The sequence below is a fragment of the Pararge aegeria genome, chromosome 4 (assembly GCF_905163445.1).
Source record: "Pararge aegeria chromosome 4, ilParAegt1.1, whole genome shotgun sequence".
NCBI classification, from domain to species: domain Eukaryota; kingdom Metazoa; phylum Arthropoda; class Insecta; order Lepidoptera; family Nymphalidae; genus Pararge; species Pararge aegeria.
This window is the reverse complement of record NC_053183.1, coordinates 1,147,946-1,173,266: the sequence shown is the minus strand read 5'-3', so window position 1 is coordinate 1,173,266 and position 25,321 is coordinate 1,147,946. Positions and strand designations below refer to the sequence as shown.

The 25,321-nt window shown below is 36.2% G+C and overlaps 1 protein-coding gene across 2 annotated transcripts in view; it reads left to right on the top strand.

Annotated features, from left to right (window-relative positions):
- LOC120623330 (ecdysone-induced protein 74EF) overlaps nt 1–25,321 on the top strand; it is a 284,125-nt gene that overhangs the window by 20,704 nt on the left and 238,100 nt on the right. The gene's annotated exons all lie outside the window — the stretch shown is intronic.

Sequence of the window (25,321 nt, the reverse complement as noted above, 5' to 3'; positions counted from 1 at the left end):
CCGTATGAAATGCAGATGACCATCCGCAGGGGGCCATCGGGGACAATGATGGGCGACATGAGCTATTGTCGTTATTAAACTGTTTTAATCAGTCTCCTTAATACTGTAATAGTTTAAAACGTTTCACTATTCATATGCACTAATAAAACAAAAAAGGATTTTTTGACATATGACAACTTTTTTGTATGGCTAGCGGAGAAAGTCGAGTGTCGCCCAGTATTGTCCGACACGGCGTTGAACGTGTTAATGACCCAGAGGTATATATTCTCTTTTGCTATTGAAGACCCTGGAGGTTGGAAATCTGTTCAAAAGACTTACGTCTAGCGGTGTACGGCCACAGTCGGTTAATGCAATGCAGGGACAAAAAGAGCACTTAAAAGGAACAATTTGGCGGACTTTTCGTTACAAAGGGTTCTCATCGCAACCAAAGGCTATCTATGCAAAATATAGGTACAGCAATTAAAATTATATACATATGCAAATTTAATTTCGTTCATGAAGAAAAATTATATTTTCCCAAAAATTTAATTACATCAAATCGTAAACCTATCATATCATGGCGGAAACCATATTCTGTTGATTCTGTTAATTTGATTTTGATTATACCATGATAATACATTATTGTATTATTTGAGAGTCAAACGAATAGATGACTTTTCTGACCATCATTTCTATGCTTATAAAATTTAGCGCGTCTCCAAATTCGGAATGACGGCAAGTTATTAAGTTCATAAGTTGATTTGAACAATCGATTATAATGTTTCTCGGTCAATTAGATTGATTTTTATTGGTCTTTAACGGAAGTAGAATTCTTAGCAAAGCAGCTTTAATTATTTAATTTAATTACTTAATCTTTTCTGTCCATATTCTTATTCTGACAGAAGTACAAACAGAATAAGTGCAAGGTCTGATTGTGACCTCATAACGTATAAATTGTGAAACTGATTTGGAGGTTCTGCTGGAGATGGGCGTAGGCGGTCCCGGGATTTTACTTAATTTCAGGGCAAATACACATTTTATCACGGACGAAGTCGCGGGCAACTGCTAGTATATATATATATATATATATATATATATATATATATATATATATATAAATATATTTATAATATATTTGTGTTATGTTTATATCTTATTTACACCACCTACCTCTATGTTTTTTTCCCTTTACGCCTTTGGTTGCCTGGAAGAGATCGCTATGTAGTTTACCAAATTGTACCCTCTTGCTCTAATATGTTTATATCTCTGTAACTGCTTTTTTTTCTTTGTTGTTGTTGTGTACAATAAAAAAGTTCTTTGTTAACGCTCTCAACTTCACTATTTAGAAACAGATAATGAAATTAACTTCATATGTTTAAATATCTGCATAACATGTTTTAATGTACACGAAGTATACAATATAGCAAGTGACGACATATTAAAATATATACATGAGTCCGTCTTTGTACCATGCGACCTTCATACTACGCGTTTTATAACGTAGATACAAATCAACTATTTTATTTGTATAAAAATAAACTACAAGACTTTAAAAACAAAATGTTTTTATTTTTATTAACATTTTCCAGTTGTGTGTTTGTGTTTTGTGAAATTATTGTGTGATGAACATGAATGTTTTTCAGTGTCTGGGTGTTTATCTGTATATTATTAGTAGCTTATGATAAACGTTTGCTAAGTTATAATTTACGGTCGAGTCGGTATTGAGTGCGTGAGCAGCAAGCGAACACGAAAAGGAAACCGAGAGTGTAAAGATAAATGCATAGCAGGGCTAGCATAGGCAGGAGACAAAAATTATATCGTCATCATCAGTTGTTACCATTATTAGCCTGTTATTTTGTTGGAGAGAACATTTTAGAGCATAGATCTATACATAAATAATAAATAAATATACTACGACAATACACACAAAGAAGCCATCTAGCCCCAAAGTGAGCGTAGCTTGTGTTATGGGTACTAAGATAGCTGTTGAATATTTTTATGAATATAATACACATAAATACTTACAATATACAGATAAACACTCAGCACTGAAAAACAATCATGTTCATCACACAAACATTTTTCTAGTTGTGGGAATCGAACACACGACCTAGGACTTAGAAAGCAGGGTCGCTGCCCACTGCGCCAGTCAGCCGTCAAAGCCGTTGTTTAGCTCCTCTAGCTGGTTAGCTTGACGGTGTCCATCCATGTGCCTCGGAGAGAACGTTAAGCTAGTCTTATATGTGAAAACAATGAATAAAAGCGGACAGCGTGCTCGTAGGCTTAAGCTCTTAATTCTTATCTCGTAATAGAGAGGGGATTGCACGAGTGTGACGTCAGTAGTCTGGTGATGACGACGTTAAACAGTATAATTGGCGTGACGTCGGTGTTCTTTGCCACGTATATTGCCCGCGCTTTAATGAATAGATTTATGAATGGCGGCTTATTACTAAAAATGTGCTGTCCGTCCATCTGTGTGTCTGTCTGTCAGTGTGTCACCAGGCTCTATCTCATGAACACACGTTATTGTGCTAGTGATAAACGACTAAGACACCGGGAGGCATCTTTGCATCGTTCGAGTCCATGTAGGATTGAAGTTTATCGATAATGCAGTCGTATTTATATCAAAATACCCACAAACTCAATGTCATGAACATTGGTTACTAATCAAATATATGTAATTTTTATTGTTTCTTGAAAACTATCTATTAACTAATTATTAATAATTATTAGGGTATTTGTAAAATCCTTATCAATTTAATAAAATATCTGGCAAATATGAATTTAAAGTTATCAAAAGTTTGGCTATTTACACACTTTATAAAATTAGACTGTAACACTAGTTAGAAAGTTGAAATTTTCACAGATAATGTCTTTCTGTTGCCTCTATTGCAAGAAATACTGAAAAACAGAATAAAATTAATATTTTAGGGGGCTCCCATAAAACAGACATGGTTTTATTGCCGTTTTTAAAGATACCCTTTGAAACGAGTCCCAACTCGCACTTGGTCAGTTTTTCTTTAATGGCGCGGGTTATACAAGAATGAGTTGGTCATTATTAACGCAAGCGTGGTCCAGTTTGCATTGCAGCTCTCGATTTCAGTCAGGCGATATCGCATTCAATTAATAGCTATAGAAAATGAAACGAAACACTGAAAGTAACCCGTATTAGTTTGATAATATTTCCTTACAATATAAAAGAGGACAAGAAGAAGGTTGCTCAGTAAAAGAAGGTTTAATATTTCAGACGCAGATTAGGGTTAAAATGAGGGTCAGGTTAATGGAAAAAGGGCACAAGTTACAGGAAGTGTTCCTTGCACGTCCTGCGAAGTGTTGCTGTTTATAGACGACCGATTGGCGCAGTTTGCGGTGACCCTGCTTTCCGAGTCCAAGGCAGTGGGTTCGATTCCCACTACTGGAAAATGTTTGTGTCATGAGCATAAATGTTTTTCAGTGTCTGGGTGTTTATATGTATATTCTAAGTATTACTGTATATTATTTATAAAAAATATTCATCAGTCATCTTAGTACCCATAACACAAGCTACGCTTACATTCGGGCTAGATGGCGATGTGTGTACAATACACAGTAGTACGTAGTAGTATTTAGTATATTTATAGGTGTAGGTTGTACACTTCCCATCAGATGGGCCATCTGCTTTGTCCTTCAATTATTACTATGAAAAAACGTGTATGTACACGCGTAAGAGGTTATACTTCTTTGGCGTAACAAGATAAAAATCTTTTCAATTGTATCTTTCGCCTTATTCTACGTTTATAGAAAAATGACACTAACTATACAACAAATGTATTTAATACATTGACACAGTGACCCTGCTTTCTGAGTCCAAGGCAGTGGTTTCGATTCCCACAACTGGATTTTTTTTGTGTTACATGCTTGTTTTTCAGTGTCTGGGTAATTATCTGTGCATCAGTATTTACAAAAAAGTATTCATAAAAATATTCATTAGTTACCCCAGTACCCCTAACAAATTTCGTTTAATTTGGGGCTGGATGGCGATGTAATATAATTATTATTTATAAAGAGTGGATAGTAGCACTGTATACAGAGTCAGCCATTATTTGCTGACAATGCAGAGTTACATTGAGGGCGCGGTTGCGAAACGACACTTTCGCTGCATTAGTGCATTTGGGCAGTTTATCGGAACAATACAATACACGACTCATGTATTTCACAACTCGACCCACATATTTGTGAACTGACACACGCACATTTAGGTGAATACCTACTCTGCTTTATTTTTAAGTTAAATAACTAGATTACGTTGATAGCCTAGTGGTTAGAACTTTGGCTTTACTTTCGTTGTGGCTAGTTCGAACATCGCACGCATCTGTAACTTTTTAAAGTTATGTGTGCTTGCTTTATTCATATAAATATTCATTAGTTTCTCGAAGGAGTGTGAAATCCAACAATCTACTTCGACTACGGCCTGAACCCTTATCATTGTAGAAGGAGATCCGTACCCCATACAGAGGCGGTTGATATGATGAAATACCTAGATTATTAAAATACCCTTAATTTTATAAATGGTTTTGCGCCTGCGAAAAAATTGTGTTATTTTATTTCATTTGATAGCCATCTTAGTAACAAATGCATTTCTTGGTATCAAATTTGAGATCTTTCAATACAAAATAGAAGTTTTGGCTCAATAAGGCCTGGAATATCTCTAATACAATTATTCATGCTCCATAAAATATCCTGAGAAGTAAAGCCAGTATTTTTGAAAAAAGGAAAGCGTGATGCCCTACATGACTGCATTGTAATGAAGTGTTGATCTTCGAATAGCTCCGTATTTGTAACATGGATACACTAGATATTTTCCATACCGATGCAATTTGCCTTGGCAAAAAGCTCCGCATCCCATTGGCTAAAATGTCAGGTTGCTCTTGGCAACATGATTTGCGCAGGTTGCATTTGCTCGTTTCACTTTTTGTTAATTAGTTCCAGCGAAATTCATTTTCGCATGCGACTTATTTATCTACTTCTAATGTTTCTAACGGTAAGAAGCTTTTTTTTTATAAAAAATTGCTTTTAAGAATCTTTATGTGAAAATTTGAAATGTTGTTATTCCTTTACGCCATAGTGACTAAACTAATTTTTATGTTTGGAATGGAGATAGCTATACTCCGAATTAACTTAATATAGGTTATATTTTATAGGGCGCTTTCTTATAACGTCAGTGGACGTATACCTTTTTTACTAATGTGACACTACCCACATTTTTCTCATAATATACAAAAACAAACTACTTAGTAATATTATAAGGGGAAAAAAATTATATATGTATATACATATATATATATATATATAATAATGTGTGTAGAGCGAACAATGCCAAAAATTTTAAACAACAACACACTTTTAAAGCGAATAAACTAACTTTTAAAAATAATGTAGTCTGATTACAAATCGACCTACATTTTGCTTTTAGCCGGCGCATCGCTTATAACAAGGTCGTCTGAATTTAATACCTACATGTTCTGTCTAAATTTAAAAGTCTCTACGCCTCATACGTACTTTTAAATCATAGCGGATTTATATTTATCACCAAAAGTCAATTTTTTCTTACTTGTCTTAAATCGTTTTATTATTTTTATTTACTTCGTAGCGCGTGAGTAAGTAGCGCCTTATAAAAGAAGATTCCTAAGCATACCTTTCACCTAACGATTTAGCATCTCATATTATAAACTAACTTGTCTATGATTCTAGCCACAAGGTGTCGTGATTTGTGTTTGTATTATCATATTTTAAATTTTTTCGTATTTAAAGAAAGTTGAATATATTTTTTTTTTACTTGTTAAATGGCAGTTTATGAGTTGCCTTATCATAACGCACTGCCGAATCGGTGTCGTAACTTGAGATTGCGCATAAAGTCGTTATTCATCACTTTAGTCGTTATTCATCATTTTAGTGAAAACTGCAACACACCGACATAAAAAAATCACACACTTGTTTTTTTTCATTTTTCCAACACATGTTACACTAAAACGTAACGAAAATATTGTTTACATTGTAAGACCAGTTACAAAAAGAGGAGTGTAAGTTAGCAATGGATTGTACTGCGATGTTGATAAACCTTTCCCATCTCTTCATACGTCTGTTGCATGAAGTAGTTCAAGAACCAATCTCGCGCAAAAATTTTTGGACGTGGATTTGGGTGTAAATAAATGTATGGATAGGTGATCCGGGTGTCGCGCTGCCAGACGTTCTTCGACGAGGCATGCTTAGTAATTGGTATCATCATTAACAATCCTTTGCCGGCCTTCTACAGGGCATGGGTGTCCTTCCAGAATAAGGAGGGTTTAGGCCGTCCACTTTCTAAACTTCACACACCTACATTATGAAGAACTATTAGGTCGAAGCAAGTAAAAATTAAAATACGCTAAATTTAAAACGCACACAATTCCTAAACGTAAGCGGTAGGTACGTGAAAATGATCAAACTCAGTCACCGACGCCAAAAGCCGACGCTCCAACCACTAGCGTAGTTGTAGCGTATCACCGCTTTTTGCTGGGTATATTTCCATGCATCTGTTTGAGTCATCAGACACTTCGGCCTTCCGTTGTCCCGTGGCAAGCACGAAAAATGCATCCCATCTTACGACCCATAAAAGAAGACCCACAGATTATTAAGAACAGATACAAAAGTGCGACTGATGTAAATGTCACTATCGTCTAGACAGCGTCGCCACTGTTTATGGGTCCTAGAGGCTAAAGGCTAAACCTAGATCTCTATGCTGATGAATGCATGTAGATCATGCACGAGTGTCTGGAGTTTTGTGAGAAGTCGGTGTTAATGTAGATTAATAATCCTTTTAATTTTTTTTTGTTTTTCTCTTTAAACATTAAAGTTAATGTTGCTAAGTTTTTTTTTCCGTTTTCTTGTTCTTCTTTTTATATTTTTTAAATTAGTGTAATTGGCTTCTGGCCTTTCTTATTAATAATAATAAATTAATGAATAGGTCCCTTACTACTGCGGCCAGTATTGACTCTTTCTCCCCACACAAACTGTGATTCTCGTTACTCTGAGAAACAAGTTGTGAACCACACTTTTTATAAATTGTTACCTAACACACAAAATGTTAATTTAAAAACCAATCTGAGAAATAAATTCTCACGAGCTTAGAAAACGTGTGTTCTTCCGATAATTAAGTATTTAGAAGCTTTCCTCTGCGTATTGAATGGTTTTCCAAGGACAAAATCTGACACTGAGTCCCTTCTTATTCCACGAAATCACGTTTCTAAGTGATAGAAAGACAAAATAATAAACTTTTCGCATTTTAAAACTATCTATAGGTAAATTTATATGTGTATACTAGGATTGTTTAATATGCTTTTCGTTACTAGTTTGCTTTAACCATGCTCTTAATAACTAAGTGATGTTATATTCTCTGTGAATTTCATTTTATATCGATATTACGGTCAATATACAAATGACATTTGCGATCGTGATCTGCATAACATTGCGAGCGAACATCTGATTACAGTCTATAAATACCAGCTACAGAACAAATAAACAATATTCATATAAATTTTATTTCAAGATCATACAGTTAATACATTATTGTTACTTATTAACATTTAAAAATGTAAACAGTTAATATTTAATGAAAGTCGTCTTACAGAAGAGAGTATTAGCTTTATTTGAAATTATTGGAAAAACAAACACTATTATATTTTAAGTAGGTACACATAACAAATTTTTAAAAGGTTTGAAGTATGAACGTGAAATGAATATTTTAAAGTATCAAATTAAAAATGTTAATTTGTAACAAAATAACTGTCTTTTCTTTTCATATTATTCTTGTAGACTAAAATTTTCACTGTTGAAAGAGCTACTAAGCTGTACTTCACTAAGTATCTCATTAAAATAAACAATCTTTAATAATAATGCACAAAAACAAATTTCCGTATAGTCTCGTTATACTGAGTATTTTATAGGCCGCGATCTAAATAGAGCTCAGAAAAAAATGCAAAAAGTGACCTTAAAATGAAGTACAAGTACCTACAGATAATGAAAAAACCATCCATATAATTAAAAACTGGTTCATTAACGTAATGTTGGTTTTAAAATCGATACAGATAATATAATCGGTTCTAGTTTGGGCAACACTAGTAATGTCTTGGCGCCTGGCATTGAGTATAACCTTGTTGCTTCTTTCCTGCTCTCACGCACGACGTGGCCTATCTGCGTCTCGCTTCAATTGAATAAGTTTGTGTCACTACCGGATTCCGAACGCGTTGAGTTGTTCTTCTATACAGTTCGGAGAATAAGATATGAACTTGTTTTTCATAAATTGCTAAATAGGCATGCTTTTGCTTGCTACTCAGGATTCAATTCTCCCGAAAACACACTACATATATTCGTAAAACTAACAAACCAACGTTTTATACCTTTTAGTGTAAGTACGGACCATTATATATGGAAATTTCACACATTTCACACTCGCATTTTGCTACACGGCAAGTATTATGATTGAATAATTTACGAAGTACTTCAATAATTATTTATTATCAATACTAGGATGAACAGTATATAATTATAAGTCCACATATACGCACTCGGTCAACGTGGGGGACTGCAGCCTATACCCTTCTAACTCCCCGCGCCCTCTAGTGGACCGGAAATGATTTTATATGATGATGATTATACTTATACAGATAAAGTTTGAACCAAAAACTCCATATGTTTGAAAATCTGTGTAAAAACAAATAATCGATAAAATAGTGAAATCACTAACCCCTTCTGAAAACTTTATTATTCTCTCCTAGCACTAGCTTCACACTCAAAATGTTTTCTGATATCCTAGTTTTTATACTAAGATAATTTAAAAAAAATAGAGGCTAGTTAAGTGATACTGAAACTTAAAGCTTTTTCCAACTCTATTAAAGACGTAAAACAAAAATTAGTGTATTATCGACTAATTACATCACTAGTTCACTACCAAAAATCCCATATCAGTTGGAACAGCCATATAAGGCCACAAAGGTAACCTCACTAGCGGAGCTAAGGCCGCGCTGACATAGACCCACTTACTGCGACATTGGCACTACATTCATGCACTGAGGTCAGTCGTTTGTTTAAAAATAAAGTCGGCGCGGCACTACTGCATTTTGACAGTTGTAATTTTTGAATTTAGAAAACTATTTGCGGCCGTTGCGGTAGTTCGATGATTCTTATTTTTTTTACGATCGCGGTCAAAAAAGTTGGCGCTCATTTGTGGTCACATAAAGCTGCAATTTTGACAGCTAACGCTATTCTAAATTTAAAATTCGTAAAATTCATTTTAGGAAACTATTTGCAGCCATTCTGGTTTCAGGGTCTTACCTTGAACGATTAGAAGTTATAGGATGTATAATTATTTTTACGATAGCATTTTACGCTTTAGGCATTTTAAATTTAGAATTAAGATACATTGATGCTGTTTATACAGAACATAACAAAAATATTATGTAGGTCAAATAAATAAGCTCTTGAGAATCACGGAAATATTTGGTAGTCCGTCATTTCTGTGTTGTGTGCAGAGAGCCTTATTTTAATTTAATTGCAAACATTATAAGTCGTGTCCTAGACCTAAATATTGTAAACAAGTATCTACCCGCGACTTCGTTTGCACTGTTTTTCTGCTATCCCGTTTCCCGCGGAAGAGCATAGCCTAGAACACTGCGAATTTCTCTCGATTACTTCTCGTGGTTACGTGGCCCACTAGTAAAGCCCTCAGTCGACCTCAGTCCGATAAAAACTGGACAACTAACACACATACATACATTTGATATGAAGCGTATATATATATATATATATATATATACAATGTTGTCAAAATAATCATGCCATGTTTGAAACAATTGTAGAGCTTAAAAATGGAGCAAGTTCCAAATCACAGACAAACAGACTTTAATTACATTTATTTCTATAGATAAATGAACAAGCCGTAGGTACTTCCTGCCATACATCTTTTGAGGCTAGGATTCTACTAGTTACTTCACAGATCCGTGGTTTTTTCGAATAGATCATACGGTGTACTTCCATCGCTTAAAGCAGTATATTTTGACATTCCTTAACGTCCTTCGAATAAGGATTATAATTCTGAAACAAGAACGTCGACAATCGTTTAATAACACTGCTTTATGCAATGGTAGTAATAGAGTTGAAGTCAGTTGAAGATGCCCAAATCAGTCAAATGCGATGATTTAGAAACATTAAATAAATAAATATATACTACGACAATGCACACATCGCCATCTAGCCCCAAAGTAAGCGTAGCTTGTGTTTTGGGCACTATTTTGAATATTTTAATGAATAATACACATAAATACTTATAATATACAGATAAACTCCAGACACTGAAAAACATTCATGTTCATTACATAAACATTTTCCAGTTGTGGAAATCGAACCCACGGCCTTGGACTCAGAAAGCAGGGTCGCCGCCCACTGCGCCACTCGGCCATCAAACATTGATCCAAGTCAGTAATTATATGTACACCTTTTTTATTTCACTAAAAGGAAGGCCTTGAAAATTATCTAACTGGTAAGCGATGATGCAGTTTGAAGTAGTAGCGGGCTAACCTGTTAGGGCTCATCATCGGGCTACGGGCTCCCTCTCATAATGACAAAAGGGTAAGGCCGTGATCCACAAAGCTGGCCCAGTGATTAGTGAACTTCACGCACCTTCGAGAACATTATGGAGAACTCTTAGGTATGCAGGTTTCCTCACGATGTTTTCCTTTACCGTTGAAGCAAGTGTTATTTTGATTGCTTAGAACGCACATAACTTAGAAAAGTTCGAGGTGCGTGCTGGGATTCAAACTCGGCCCTCCATATACCTTAGTGGTTTCTACGCTAAATTTTACTGAGCCTAATCACCGAAGGCGCGTTTTCCTCGGTAGTGAACTAGCTCCGGTCGAAGCCTTCATACAACCCAGATCAGAGATTCGGAAATTATAAATTTACATAATTCCCCCGACGGTATCGAACCCTGGACCTTTTTTGGACCACAAATCTCGCCACTGCGTCAGGGAGATCAACGCATCTAGAAGTTCGAATTTTCTAGAAGCCATATACAAAGGAACGTGCAGATTAACTTCGTAGTATCTTTAGTAGTATCTTCTTATAACAATATGGGTGTTACTCGCTCATAAAACCCGACAGATCCAGAGTTGAGCGTTGTGACGTCATAGTATATCATTTCTGCCAACCTTCTTATGCGCCTTGGAGGTCGCGCAACTTATGCCGTTATTTATTGATCAGTAAACTACTTCAATTGAGACATAATATGTATGTCATCTGCAATAAAAACGCCGTAAAAAATTGTTAATTTTACGGCACTTTAAATCATTTTATTTAAATTAATTTCGCCATAAGTTACATTACATGTATAGTAATTGAAAGATTGTAATCGAATGATAGAAATTAGTAAATAAATAAGAGTTGAAATATGAGGCTGGACTTTAACGACTGTTATCACAAGTTTGTGATAATACGCGGCATCGATGGCTTTACGTGTTTTCCAAGGAATGCAAATTTAACACCAGCAATTTCCTAACCAATGCGGGCTGGTATTGAAATCTCTTTAGGAAATAAAGCTCAGTACCTATCTTCTTTGGGCCTCTTCAAGAGATCAACAAGGCATTTGATTTTAGTTTACCTAAATTTCCATGCATACTGGTCATACAAAATCCATATACATAAATTAATATCGAAAAAACGTTACACAATTTCGAACGGTATTAATTTTCCTGCCTTTGACATAGAAAGCTAAAAGCGAATACATTTAAATAATTGTTTTAATTTAATAAGTGAATAATAAAATTCCGCTTTCACATTTGGAAATGTTGCTAACTGCAGCGGAATCCATGCAAATTAATTAACATACAAATATTAGCAATTCCGACGCAGACGACAGATAAACCCAATTCAGGCGAACAAAAATGCTACATATGCATTCTTAATAAAAGTACCGTTAATTAATAAAAACCAATAGATCTATGGAAAGAATACTGAAATTGCTTTTTTTATTTGGAGCAAGGCTACGAGTTGCTACGACGTAGCACTGCTACGGAATTTTGTAAGGCAGACTAAGATGACATTTGACGACCTCCCTGGCGCAACTTTAGTAATAGTTGCGAATTCAAGTCGGAGGTCCCGGGCTCGGTTTCCGGCAGGGCCAATTTGGAAATTTATAATTTTTTAATTTTTTTGGAGGCTTTGGCCGTCGCTACCGACAAAGTCGTGCCGCTAAGCGATTTAATGTTCCGGTGCGATGTCGCGTTGAAACCGATTAGGGTTACGACTACCATACTCCCTAAAAAAGTGTTTTTAAATAAAATACAAATAAATGCCAAAACATGGAGAAATAAAAGATACTCGTGATTTGGATACGGAGAGATTATTTATAACGCAAGTGGGCATCTCTTTTATAATAATTTCGCAATTTTTCTTTAAAGTTGGTATAAAAATAAATATTAAACATTTTTTTTACCCGCGTTTCCCAATTTGTGCAAGTTTAACGATTTGCATTCCATATTAAAAAACAAGCAATCTTGCGTGATGCTGCCATTCTCAGGTAGTACGTTGGTCATCAGCATTTAATTTATATTTGTATGGATTAGTAGAAACTGATTTAAATATAATATACCATGAGTATGAATCTCGTAGGAATCTTGTCATATTGTATTTACATACCCTCCACCTTAATTCGCTATTTGATCTCATGTATTTCGAACACGGGTTAATCGAATGATAGAAATTAGTAAATAAATAAGAGTTGAAATATGAGGCTGGACTTTAACGACTATTATCACAAGTTTGTGATAATACGTGGCATCGATGGCTTTACGTGTTTTCCAAGGAACGCAAATTTAACACTGCAAATTATATATTTAGTAAAAGCTTCGTTTCGTTTTTCTTGGGAAAACACGAATTATAGCAGAATTAAAATTATTTGTATAACAGACAATCTTAGGTAATTTATTTTTACTCTCATTAATAAAGGTTGCTTAACGCTGATTGCTAACTGATATCATATTATGATGATGAATAATACAATTATTAAATTGTTACTGTGGTGGGCGGCAGTACCCCCTTAAGTGGGTAGGGGGTGAGGTCGCTAAGCAACGCTACACGTGTAGATGCTGAACTTCACTTATTATTGAAATAGTGGAGGAGTTTCTTGGGACCAGTATTGATTCTCTTGCAGTTTTTAGGGTTCGGTAGCCAAATGGTAAAACGGGACTGTAATAATGCTGTTCGTTCATCAGTCTATCTGTCCGTCTGTCACCGGGCTGTATCTCATTAACCGTGATAGTTACACGGTTGAAAAATTCACAAATGATGTATTTCTGTTGCCGCTATAATAAAAATCACAACCAAAAGAACAGAATAAAATAAATACTTACAGTAGATACACTTACAATAGGGCTCCGATACAATAGAAATGTTTTGTTGGCCCTTTTATATTTAAATTGAAAATAAGAAATATAAGTATCATCATCATCAGCTTATTCTAAGAGGAAACCCGTGTCATGTAGTGGACATGACACGGGTTTCCTCTTAGAATAGAAGGCCATAATCGCACGCCGGCCAGAGCAAACCGAGGAGGAAAAGGTGGATTAGTCGGGAGTGTTCTTAGCTATACTTTATGAAAATCGGTCCAAGATGGCCGCCGATGTAAAATATTTTTCAACAACCTCCTCAGTATATATGTCAAAAGAAAGGGTTTGACTAGTCAAATAATGTACACTAATATAGTGTACATTATTTATTTAAAGTCGGGGGAGATTTTAAATTTTTAATTCATATTGTCGGCCGACTGGCTCAGTGGGCAGCGACCCTGCTTTCGGAGTCCTAGGCCGTGGGTTCGATTCCCACAACTGGAAAATGTTTGTGTGATGAACATGATTGTTTTTCAGTGTCTGGGTATTTATCTGTACATTATAAGTATTTATATGTATTATATTCATAAAAATATTCAACAGCTATCTTAGTACCCATAACACAAGCTACACTTACTTTGCGGCTAGATGGTGATGTGTGTATTGTCGTAGTATATTTATTATTTATTACGAGTATATATTACCAAAGAAAATAAACGGTACCAAAAGATACTTCTTGTCAATATGTTTTAGTTGAATCTGTTGAATTTTTAATACATATAAACGAAATACAAACACAATAAATATGTATTACTCATTGTATCTAGGTGGAGATACAGTAACTGTCAAATGCCATACACAAGCGTTGTTTACTCGTTGTTGAAGTTTATTGTGTCGTTCATTTTGTTTACCAAACCTGGGTAAGGAGTACCTACAATGTAATCCGATATTGGTACTCCTGACGCCAAAGTCCGTCATTCATAGCTCGATAAGGGTGGTACGCCCACCCGGGTGTGTGGGCGGCTACACGTGTATCAATGGGGGTCGTAGTAGCGATGCGTAGTAGGTACGAAGGCCAAAAGATTTAACAACTCAACGAATTATTTAGCTCATTAGGGGTGAATTTAAATGCGTAGGAACAAATTTTGTAATTTTACCTGTTGGCTTATTTTTTTTCAAAATCCTAGCTAGAAACGTTTCTTTGGTGGTAAAAAAAAAATAAACAATACTTCTACCCTTTTTCATAAAGAAAACTTATCTGTAGAGTTTACAGCCCCTTGAGTGATATTCATACAATTATGGATAAGCCCATGAATGGATACTGGTAATATCTTTAATAGATAGAATTAAAAAGACTAAAGGGCTCAAATGATGTTGATCACATGAGATTGAGCTAGCTGTTAATGTTTTTGTCACACGTTAGCAATAATAGTAACAAGTTTCTTAACGTGCTTAAAAAGGCGCGGGCTGGTATCTATTTTATTCTTGATAAGACCACGGAATCTAAGCCCGTAATACAGTGATCTGTAGTAAGCGAAGAGGAAAGAATATTAAAGAAGAAGACAAAGGAGAGAAACCCTATGCCTATCGACTTTATAGCGAAGTATTCTAAATAGCTGTATCCATTAATAAATAAATAAATAAATAAATACAGCAGTATTACACAGTATACACAACGCTATCTTGCTAAAGTAAGCGTAACTTGTATTAAGGGTACTAAGATGTCTGATGAATATTTTTATGAATAATACACATAAATACTTATAATATACAGATAAACACCCAGACACTGAAAACAATTTATGATCATCACACTAATATTTTCCAAATGTGGGAACTGAACCCACAGCCTTGGACCCGGAAAGCAGGTTTTTGCGTTGCGCCAATCGGTCATCGTCGTCATCAATACTTGCAATACCAGATCATTTCTGCAGCGCCTTTGCAAATTGTGGACGGGCGGATAAACAAATTCGGCAACGCGTTGGTAGTTCTTCGAATCGGTGGTAACTTACGAGTAGAATCACGTCACCCGCTTGCACGTTTGCCCGTTATTTTTAGTTAAAACTAAAATCAGCACCGTTATGAATCCTGTGACTGGAAACGACATATTTGTTTACAGCGAGTTACAACGTAAACGTAGTGCGTAAAACCCGCACAATGAACACTGCGTAGGCTCTACGGCGATCGATAAGGGCGCCGCCCTGCGACGAGCGTACCAAGCCGTGTCAGCGCCCTACGGCCGGGGCACACTGGCGTACTAAATAAACTCGGGAAGTACTGCATAAGTGAATCATATTGATAATCTATCCATTTTAAATCCAATTTTGGTGCTAATTAAAGTCTCGTTTTTTTTACTTGTGTTATAATGTAAACAATATTTTTGCTACAATTACAATTTGAAAATTAACTAGGTAAAAAATAGGTTAATTTTCAAATTGTTAAGGAAATAATAAAAGCACCCAGTCTTAAAGAAAATCACTTTTCATTGTGTTTGTTTTTATTTATTATATCGCACTCGTTTTTCTACATTTTTAAAACATTCTTCACACTTAAAATAAATGACAAGATTTTATATTAAGGATCAAGTTAGAAAAAATTGAGTATCGACTCTACCATTTTTTCTAACTTGTCTTAGTGTCGATTGCATCCAATAATGTAGTTATCTTTAAACTCGTTTACGGGTTGGTAACAACATAATAAATTTGTCTTTGTAGTATTTATTGTCTTTGTAGCAATGGTTTATTCAATGGTGTCAGCAGCGTCGCTGGTAATCAGCCATAAATGTGCCTTGGTACTAAATAAGCTCAGAAAGTATTGTAGAGGTTCATTTTATTTATAATTTAGCCCTTGCACGATCTATAGCACCCCACGTGATGCTGCACATATAACAGGCAGCATCACGTGGGCGTATTGAAACTTAGCATTTTGTAACAACGCCAAGAAAAACATTATATTTTCATAACGTGACCACGTGCTACCAAATCATATGGTTACAGTATTAGCAGTTAGTAACTTTGCATCTGTGCTTAAAATTGAAAAGGGTGCTGTCTAGAAATGTACTAGTAATCACCTGACGTGTTTCGTCTGTAATAAGCACTGCTAGTGTGCTGACACGTCACGTCAGATATGGTGTTGGATGTGGGTGTCAGTCATTATTGCATCTCTTCTATCCGATGGGAAACGCTAACAGTAAAGCGGCTATCGACATTCCAACCTGAGTTACTTAATCAATCGCGGCATCACATAATAAGCTTAAACATTTATAATAAGATTTTAATTTTATATAACTAATTTAAATGTCTGTTTCAAAAGGGCCCTTGTAAGTTATCTTCCTTATTAGCATAATATTACTTAATATTCATAATGCACGCATTATATAACGGTAACAAGTAACGTAACAACCTATTTATTTTCAACCGCAGGCCCTTTTCTAATTAACGCGGTTATGAGAAACCATATCTCTATTATGTTATATTATTTAGTTGCTTTTGATTGGTAGTAGCAACTGTTATGAGGTATTTAATAAAACACGATCACGAACAAGATCGACAAAGACGTGCCGCTAGGCGATTAAGCGTTCTGGTACGATGACGCCTAGAAACCCAATAAGGGTGCGAAGAACCCATGAAATATGTTACATTTTTGTTTGAATAAATAAAATAAATATATATTAGGGGTATGGGATTAATATAACTGGCATACTCCCTAAAAGGTTAGCTCGCTATTTTAGACTGCATCATCACTTACCACCAGGTGAGATTAAAGTCAAGGGCTAGCCTGTAGTGGAATAAAAAAATTAATCAAAACGATCAACTGCCTGACATACAGTTCTCTGACTTTTTTATTCAGCTACTTCCTAAAGGGTGTACTCCTTTTACACCTTTTTAAGATCATCGGTATACAGGGGGTCTTCACTCCAGAACACGTCTACTTCAGCGGCACTGTTACATGCTCCCCAGAACGATTGACCGACGAAATAAAGAGAGTGACGGGTGGATCAATGAGAAGGTTTAGGACCGGGTGTGAGACCCGCAGGCTGAAATAATCAAATACGAAATTTCGTTTGGTTTTGTCCCTTTTGCGCTCTAACTAAGTGACCTAGTGAAGTGAGTAAGGTAACATACGTCACTTTTTATCCCTCAAAAACAAATTATTTATATATAATCTGTTATAAAAACAATGAATGAATACACTTTTATTGAACACCAAATAAAAAAGTAGTTACAGAGATATAAACATAGAGCAAGAGAGTACAACTTAATTAATAAAATATAATAGATTTCCACGTAATTTAAAAAAGAACGCGGGCAACAGCTAGTAAAATCATTATTAAACAATTTATATTGTATTTTTAATGTGTTGTGTGTTTTTATTTATCTCAACCAAGTGCCAGAGTCTAACAGTAATCGTTGTGCCCCGGCCCTTACCGCTTCACTCGTGTTTGTTTACGCGGCGCGTGTAACTTGCGCGCGGTGCACACCGAGCCACGTTGCGTAACAGAGTTTTGAATGGCAAATTTACAAGGAAGAACGTACCATTGACGTAATTTCACACTTAGATAATATTATTGTCCGCTTATGTATTAGGCTCCCACTGCTGGGCGCCAGGACTCTCTCTCATAGTAGAGTGTGATATAACTCCAATATGAGTTGATGGGCTCTGAAGATTATAACACTAGAGGTCTCATACTAACTTACTAAGACCCATCGCATCGCCCGCATGTAGTAGTTCCAAAGATGAACGCATTTTAACAAACAAACTCGACACATTTTCTTCCCGTGTGTGAAGGAAAACGTTTGGACTACAGCACAGCCAGTAATTTTATACTAAACATACAGCTGAAGAGTTTGTTTGTTTGTTTACTTGAAAGCGATGGTCTCAGAAACTACTGGTCTGATTTGAAAAATTATTTAAGTGTTGATAGCCCATGTATCGAGGAAGGCATATAGCCTTCCTCATCATCACGCTTAGACTAAGAGTGTAGCACCAATGAAGAATGTTTTAGAAACAGGGGTTTTTTTCTTTTCTTTTGCTGCGTAAACGGTTAAAGTTTCGATGAAATCATGTATGACAAAGTTGTTGCCCTGTAAAGTTCAAAAAGAGTCCAGGATAACATATGTCTATCTTTTACGGTTGATTTATACGCGGAAGAAGTCGCGAGAGACCACTTTTTGTTTAATAATGATGTGTACCTACTACAAAAAAAGAGATAGTATGTATTCGTTATTATGTTGGTTATAATAACCGGTACCAACCGCTTAACATGCTCGCCGAGGCACTTTGATAGAAAACACCAATTTCAACGTTTTACAAATCCCAAAGGACCGGTCATTTTTCCAGGTGAAAAAGTATCCTAATGTGCTTCTCTATCCTAGAGACACACATTAGGCACGTTATCTGCATTCCAAATGTTGAAATGCATAGCTTATGTGACAAAGTAATCTTCTTAAGTAGGCCTAATATTTAAGCACTTTTGAAACGTCACGTCTATCTTTTTGTGTGACTCTTCCAGCGGTTCAGAAGTCAGATTCTGCCGATATAAAAGCCGGCACGGAACTCAGCAGTGCTATAACGGCCCCTGGTAATTTTCCCGTGATAAAAAGTATCTTATGTCCGTTGCCAGGAAACAAGCTCCTTAATGGATTTCGGCTAAATCGGGGCGGGGGTCGACGAAAACATAGATAATAAACAAATAGACATACTTTCGAATTAATAGTATTAGTACCGAAACATAAGTTGATTTAGCCTTAATCCACGCAGCAACGGCGCTAATAGTTGACGTGATATTACGTTAAGTTCTTTCAACTGCCTCAGTTTAAATAGAAAAAGTGTTCGAAGGTAAAAAATAGTAATCATAGACAAAACAAAGTCGGGTGACGATGAGCGTTTAAGTGACTTTCACTCTCTACGATTAGCGCCGCGACGCGTTCTTACTATATATCTGTTGGGTTGTTAACTGCGCTACTGTAATCGTTATTACGTATTTCCCAGTAACAACTTACTCGTATAACAACTGGCTCTGGGGCTTTCATTACTTTTTTTCTTTTGCCTGGCGATGCAAAGGCGGCGATGTTTTAGGTACCAACGCATGGATTTCGAGGTTTCATCATATTTAACTCAATGAGATTGAATGAATATATTGTCTTTTGGATTAAGGATGTTAATCTAAGACTTATAAATAATAGTACATTAGGATAGCTTTCGTGAGACATACGAATTTAATAATTATTTATTTTTATATATACTTGTATTATGTGACCCGTCCATTTCACGAAATGTGTTCATTATATACTTAAATAAGCTCGATCTAACCTGATCTGACTGAGGTTTTAAGAATTTGAAAATGCTCAAAAGAAAACAGTGAAAAATACTATATAATTTAATGTTGGTTTTAATAATTATATTATGACGCCAAAAACTAATTTACGACCGACAAAGGAATAAACGTTAATAGCAAACTTGCATAACAAACTATAAAATCATATTTGAGGTATTAAACCAGGAACTGAAAACAGGACGCCATTTTCGGGAAAAGCATGGAAAATCCGACGTTAACGTGGAACGGGGTCGGTGTACAATGGTGAGCAATAAACTTTTTACGGGCAGTAAAACCATAATAAAAATCATTTGACTTGGCTTTACTTCAACGATTTCCTGATGGACTAACTTTCGCGCCCTGCGACGCGGGCTTTTCGCGGGTTTCCTGAGAAACAGCAGGCGTCCCTTTCTATTGTATAGCGTTGTTCCACGTGAAGGTCGTCGACCGGGGCATCGAGCGCGCGAAAGCACTTTCACTGCGCAGGCGCATGCAAGTCTCTAACGATAGTTGCGCTCGCGTCTGTTGCGTAGAGTTATGTATAAACGATCGGAGATAACCGGAGATGTTTGTGCTTTGTGTTAGAAATAGATCGGACAAAAGTCAAAAGCCAAACTAGGATCTCACATTATCATTTTCTAATTTATAACCCACTGTTGGGCTCAGGCATTCTCACGTATAGCAAAGAGTAATATATAGCTAACTCTCAATACGCGATCGCTCTACATTCTGTCATAAGCACGAATTCACTGCATTCATCTGCGCTTGGCTGTTTGACGGCAGATCAAAATGCAGTTATCGCCACAACATAATGTTCCCAAAGATATGTGGAGTCCACAAATCTGCACCGGACCGGCTTGGTTGGCTTCGTCATTAACCCCTTCTCATTGTGGGGGGAGACCCGTGCCCTGAAGTGGGACACATATATTCACGTAAACCGTTCGGTGAAGCAAATTCCATTATTTTTGTTCCCCTTAAATGTGCTCAGCACGCCTAAAGTATTCAAAAAAATCCAATAGTTTCTCTACCGGTAAAATAATGCTCCACGGAGATTAGGAATCTGTTAATAATAGCTAGTTGAGGAATCGCCGATGCCAGGCGGCCGATTGTTGTAATTCATCTAGGAATGTCTGTGTGTCTACTCAACAACTTAGACTCTTATTCTGAGCTTTGACTCTGAACAATGAATGAGAAATCGATCATCATTATGATCAACAAATTACCGGCCTTTTTTTTCACGTGGGGATATCCTCATGGATACCACCACGGGGAGGCACGGAGATTATGTCGGACTCGTACCGGCTAAACCCCACGGTGTTCCTACGGGAACGCTTCCGCACACACATTTCGCACAAAGCACGTGTTCCATTTAATTTCATTCAAATAAAAATTGCAAGATTGCAGTTTCGCAACGTTCTTAAATATAATCCGGCCATGTCTCACTCCACGCTACTTTAATCAGATTTTAATTTCATCAACATCAACCCATTAAACGGGTCTCCTCTCAAAATAAGAAGGATATAGTCTGTAGTCCACCACGCTGGCCAAGTGGGGATTGGAAGATGTCATACGCCTTCCACAACATTATGGATAACTCTCACACAAGAGGTAATAAATTCAGGCAACTCTAGTAACGCTAACTTATCAACGAATTAAACACAATTAAATGGTATCAATAAAACAATTGAAATCTAAGATTTTGTATTCAAATATGATGAACTTAATAGAAAGATAAAAATCATTGATTTGATCATCATAATGTGTAAGAGACGCAAATATAAAAAAAATATGTATGCTTTATGAAAGGTGAAATAAATAAAAAGCATTCATTTACAATATTTTTTAATATTGAGCGGGGATTGTGATAACAACGTATTTGTTAACATAAAACTAAAACTCCTCACAATTATTTCCCAGTGCAAATAGTATACGATGTTGATAATATTAATAAAATAAATAAATAACTAATTAATTACATAAAATTAATTAAAATACAACAAATCAAGTCAATGACAAACGATATATGTGAAAAACATCCTTTAAGTCAAGGTGGTTGGGTTGAAAATTGCATTTCAAGGTTTACAAGCGGACACGATTTTTACGTGAAAACAAGTAAAATACGTACATAGTTAATGATTACTGGTGTGATGCGGACTGCGGTGTATCAATCAGAAGCAGGAAGCTCGGGTGAAAGCCTACTCGTACGCACGCGAACTTAATCTCGGTCTGAGATCTCAGTACACAATTTTTTTAAGACAGTAAAAGTTAGCCCTTTACTGCAATCTCACCAGGTGGTAAGAGTTGATGTAGTCTGAGATGGTAACGGGCTAACCTGTTAGGGAGTATGGCAGTTATAGTAAGCTGATAATAAACTGATGATGATGTAATTACAAACTGATTAATGGTTAAAGGTTTATTTAAAAGAGCGAGACATGACAAGATTAGTTTTAAGAACTTTGCAAACTAAAGCGCTGCCTAAACTGTTATGTGGCCGCTCCTTAACCTTTTCCATTAAACAGAACAAAAATATTTCCATTTTTTCCAGAATATAAGAACTAAGAAATGCTTTCTAACAAATTTGATAGAAAGATGCTAAGACAACTTGGGCTCTGTTAAGCGTTGAGATAACTTTAACGAGATTTAATAATAATAAATAATGTATACTGAGACTATACCATCTAAAAGAAAGCGGACAGCTTCTGTTTTTCTCTTTTCTTATGTCCAATAGTTTACCACTTTTTTCGCGCTTCTTATTTTTCCCTGCAACGGCGTAAAAGCTTTACATAATGAGTAAATACAAGTAAACTCTATAAAAATAAAACAAGGGGCGTGACCTCTTCGAAGCCTTATCCAGTAATAACACGGTCGAATTAAATATACACCTCACTTAAATCTTATACCTCGGACACTTCCTTGCACCCTACGTTACGTAATTTTAACTGCGAGTATGATTTCTAAAAAACTAAGAAAACCGTAGAAATATTATTGAACGAAAATAAAATCATCGAATCCAGGTTTACGGTTTCAATGAAGCTTCTAAAGATTTTTTTTCTAGTTTTTACCATATCAATTAAATGAAAACTTGGGCATTATTGTTGTATCGACCTTTGCTTCAATGATTTGAAAAAATTAGACTTGTACAATTTAGTTGGTAGTGAAGCTTCAAGTTCGCAATTATAAGTTTCTATGATTGCTTTGCCATAGATAAATTCCAGTTCCTTTTTTAAATACATAAATGTATATAATTTATTGTCTTTTTAAAAACCTTGATCTATAACGGCACATCACAAGAAAATCAAGTTCAAAGGTACGGTTTCGTCGAATGAATGCGACTAATTTAAACAGTTTAAAAGCAAATTTGGCTTTGAAATGTCAAACTTAATGCCACAGGTGCTCTATTTCGCTCTCATTAAAGGCCAGTGGGAAGGTATAATCTGTCTCTGTCATGTCTAGGCGGTGACATTTTTCTACTTATGACATTTTTGCTGATTCTTTTTTCGTTTTTCTCGATTATGAATGCTTTGAGGACTGATTACATATTGTTTTACGTTGTATTTTTTTGCTGGATGGTATTATGGAATTGATATGTAAGGGGCGCCTCCCGTAAGACCTAGACTCGAGTAATGTTAGAACAGCTTGTTTGCTGGACAACTGCAACTTGCTAGGTTTGGTTCGAATTCCTCCGTCCTGTAAGTCCGAATGACGTATATAAGATAACTACGTCCGAATGACGTCAGAAAGCTGGCAAAAACACTGTGCAGATTTTGTATACGTAAACTTGAACAAAACAAAAAAAAGTACAAGGAAACTGGGATAGCACTTAGTGCTAGGGTGCAAAGGCGGAATTACGTAAATGCGAAGCCGATAAAAAGTTGGGAAGTGGAAGGTGGAAACTTAATAAGCATAAATACTTTCATCATCATATCAACCGGTAGGCGTCCACTGCGTGACATAGGTCTTTTTTTCGGAGTTCCAAATTCCACGGTTTTGTGTCTCTTACATCCATCGGCTACCTGCGATGCGCTTAATGTCTTCTCTCCACCTCGTTGGGGGTCGTACAACTCTGCACTTACCAAGGCAGGGCTGCCATTCCAGCACCTACTTATAAATACTTTATTTGCTAGTTATTATAATTACACAAATACACTACAAAGCTTGAATAAGCGATCGTAGGAGATAAGCCATAGGGTTATCTCCTACGGTCGCTTATCCACATAGGAGCAGCGTGGTGATTCTCAACTATATACCTATATATGTCTTACGAGATCCCAATGTTGGGACACTCATTATTATTAGCAGTGTATTAACCTCACATTACTGGGCACCGGTCTCTTATAGAAGAGACGGATTTAGAGCTTGTTGCTCCAATAGGGGTTGTTAGGACATTATCAGCTGGTAATGCCGAACGTAACCTAAACAGAAGTTGTTATAAAATATGGGATCCGCTGGCACCCACCTGCGTTTCGGCGAAGGTCACCAATCGATTGACTCATTAATTATGAAGTTGCCACGTAGGCGAGGAATCCGATTCAACCGCCACCCGATATGGAAGCCTTATAAGGACGAATAACTTAATTTTCACGGCCCCTTCTTGCATATGTTACCTGTATGATTAGTTTTTTAAACATGGAACAACATACTGCCAATTCTGATGTACATAAATCTCTCAACTAAACAGTTTTTTTCCTACAAACCTTCTGCAAAGTGCCGACCTGTGACCATCAATCTGACGCGAAAGTATTATGGCTCATGTGCATTATAAAACTTATCCACTGCAGAGCTCTCCCAATTGGAGAGTTTGCCCAATCACCAAGCTAAGAAGATTGGTTGGGGAACGCTGCAGATGGCAGTAGTAACACAGAGGAGTTGCCTCATACGTCACCCGCGCAAAGAGGCGGTGACAACTGTATACTCATCTGCCGTCACCTCACGGAACCCGGTTTAGCCCGGGAAAGCAGGCAGTTATGACACACGGACGAAATACTGCTTAATGGCTAAATTAAATCAATTTAATACAGTCATGTGTTTTTATATCGGGTGGCTATTTGACACGAAATAATTAACAATGGATCTAATCCAAATACATACATAAGAAATGTTAGTAGTTTATAGATAAACCTACCATAGAGGCAAAATGTAGAATAGAGTCAAGACACGTAGGTACTTTAGATAAGAAAAGCGAATAATCAGCAGCTTTTAATTAATAACTTCGTCAACAGCACCCTACAAAACGAATAGCAGCAATGCTGCTTGGCAGCAGAAATTGACATTGCCTCTGCTGTCACAATATAAGCCTATTACCAAAAACAAGTTTTAGGGCTATGCTTGGCATTCTATCGGGCATATAAATAGCAAATGTATCTGTGTTAAAAAATCTCTTAAAATAAATGAACCTTAAATGAAACGTGTGAGTACTAACTAAAACAAGAAAATCTTTTCAAAAATGTTATCTTTCGCCTTATACGTTTGTAGTGAAAACGTCACTAAAAATAGAAAAAAAAAGCATTATATTTTCTAGTTATCTCATTATTCATACATATCAGTTGACTATAGCTAACTTCAGGGTGTTGGTTTTTTGTGACGTTGTGCGCGCACCGTAAAAAGTGAGCCGGCGGACGATGTATTCCTCTCT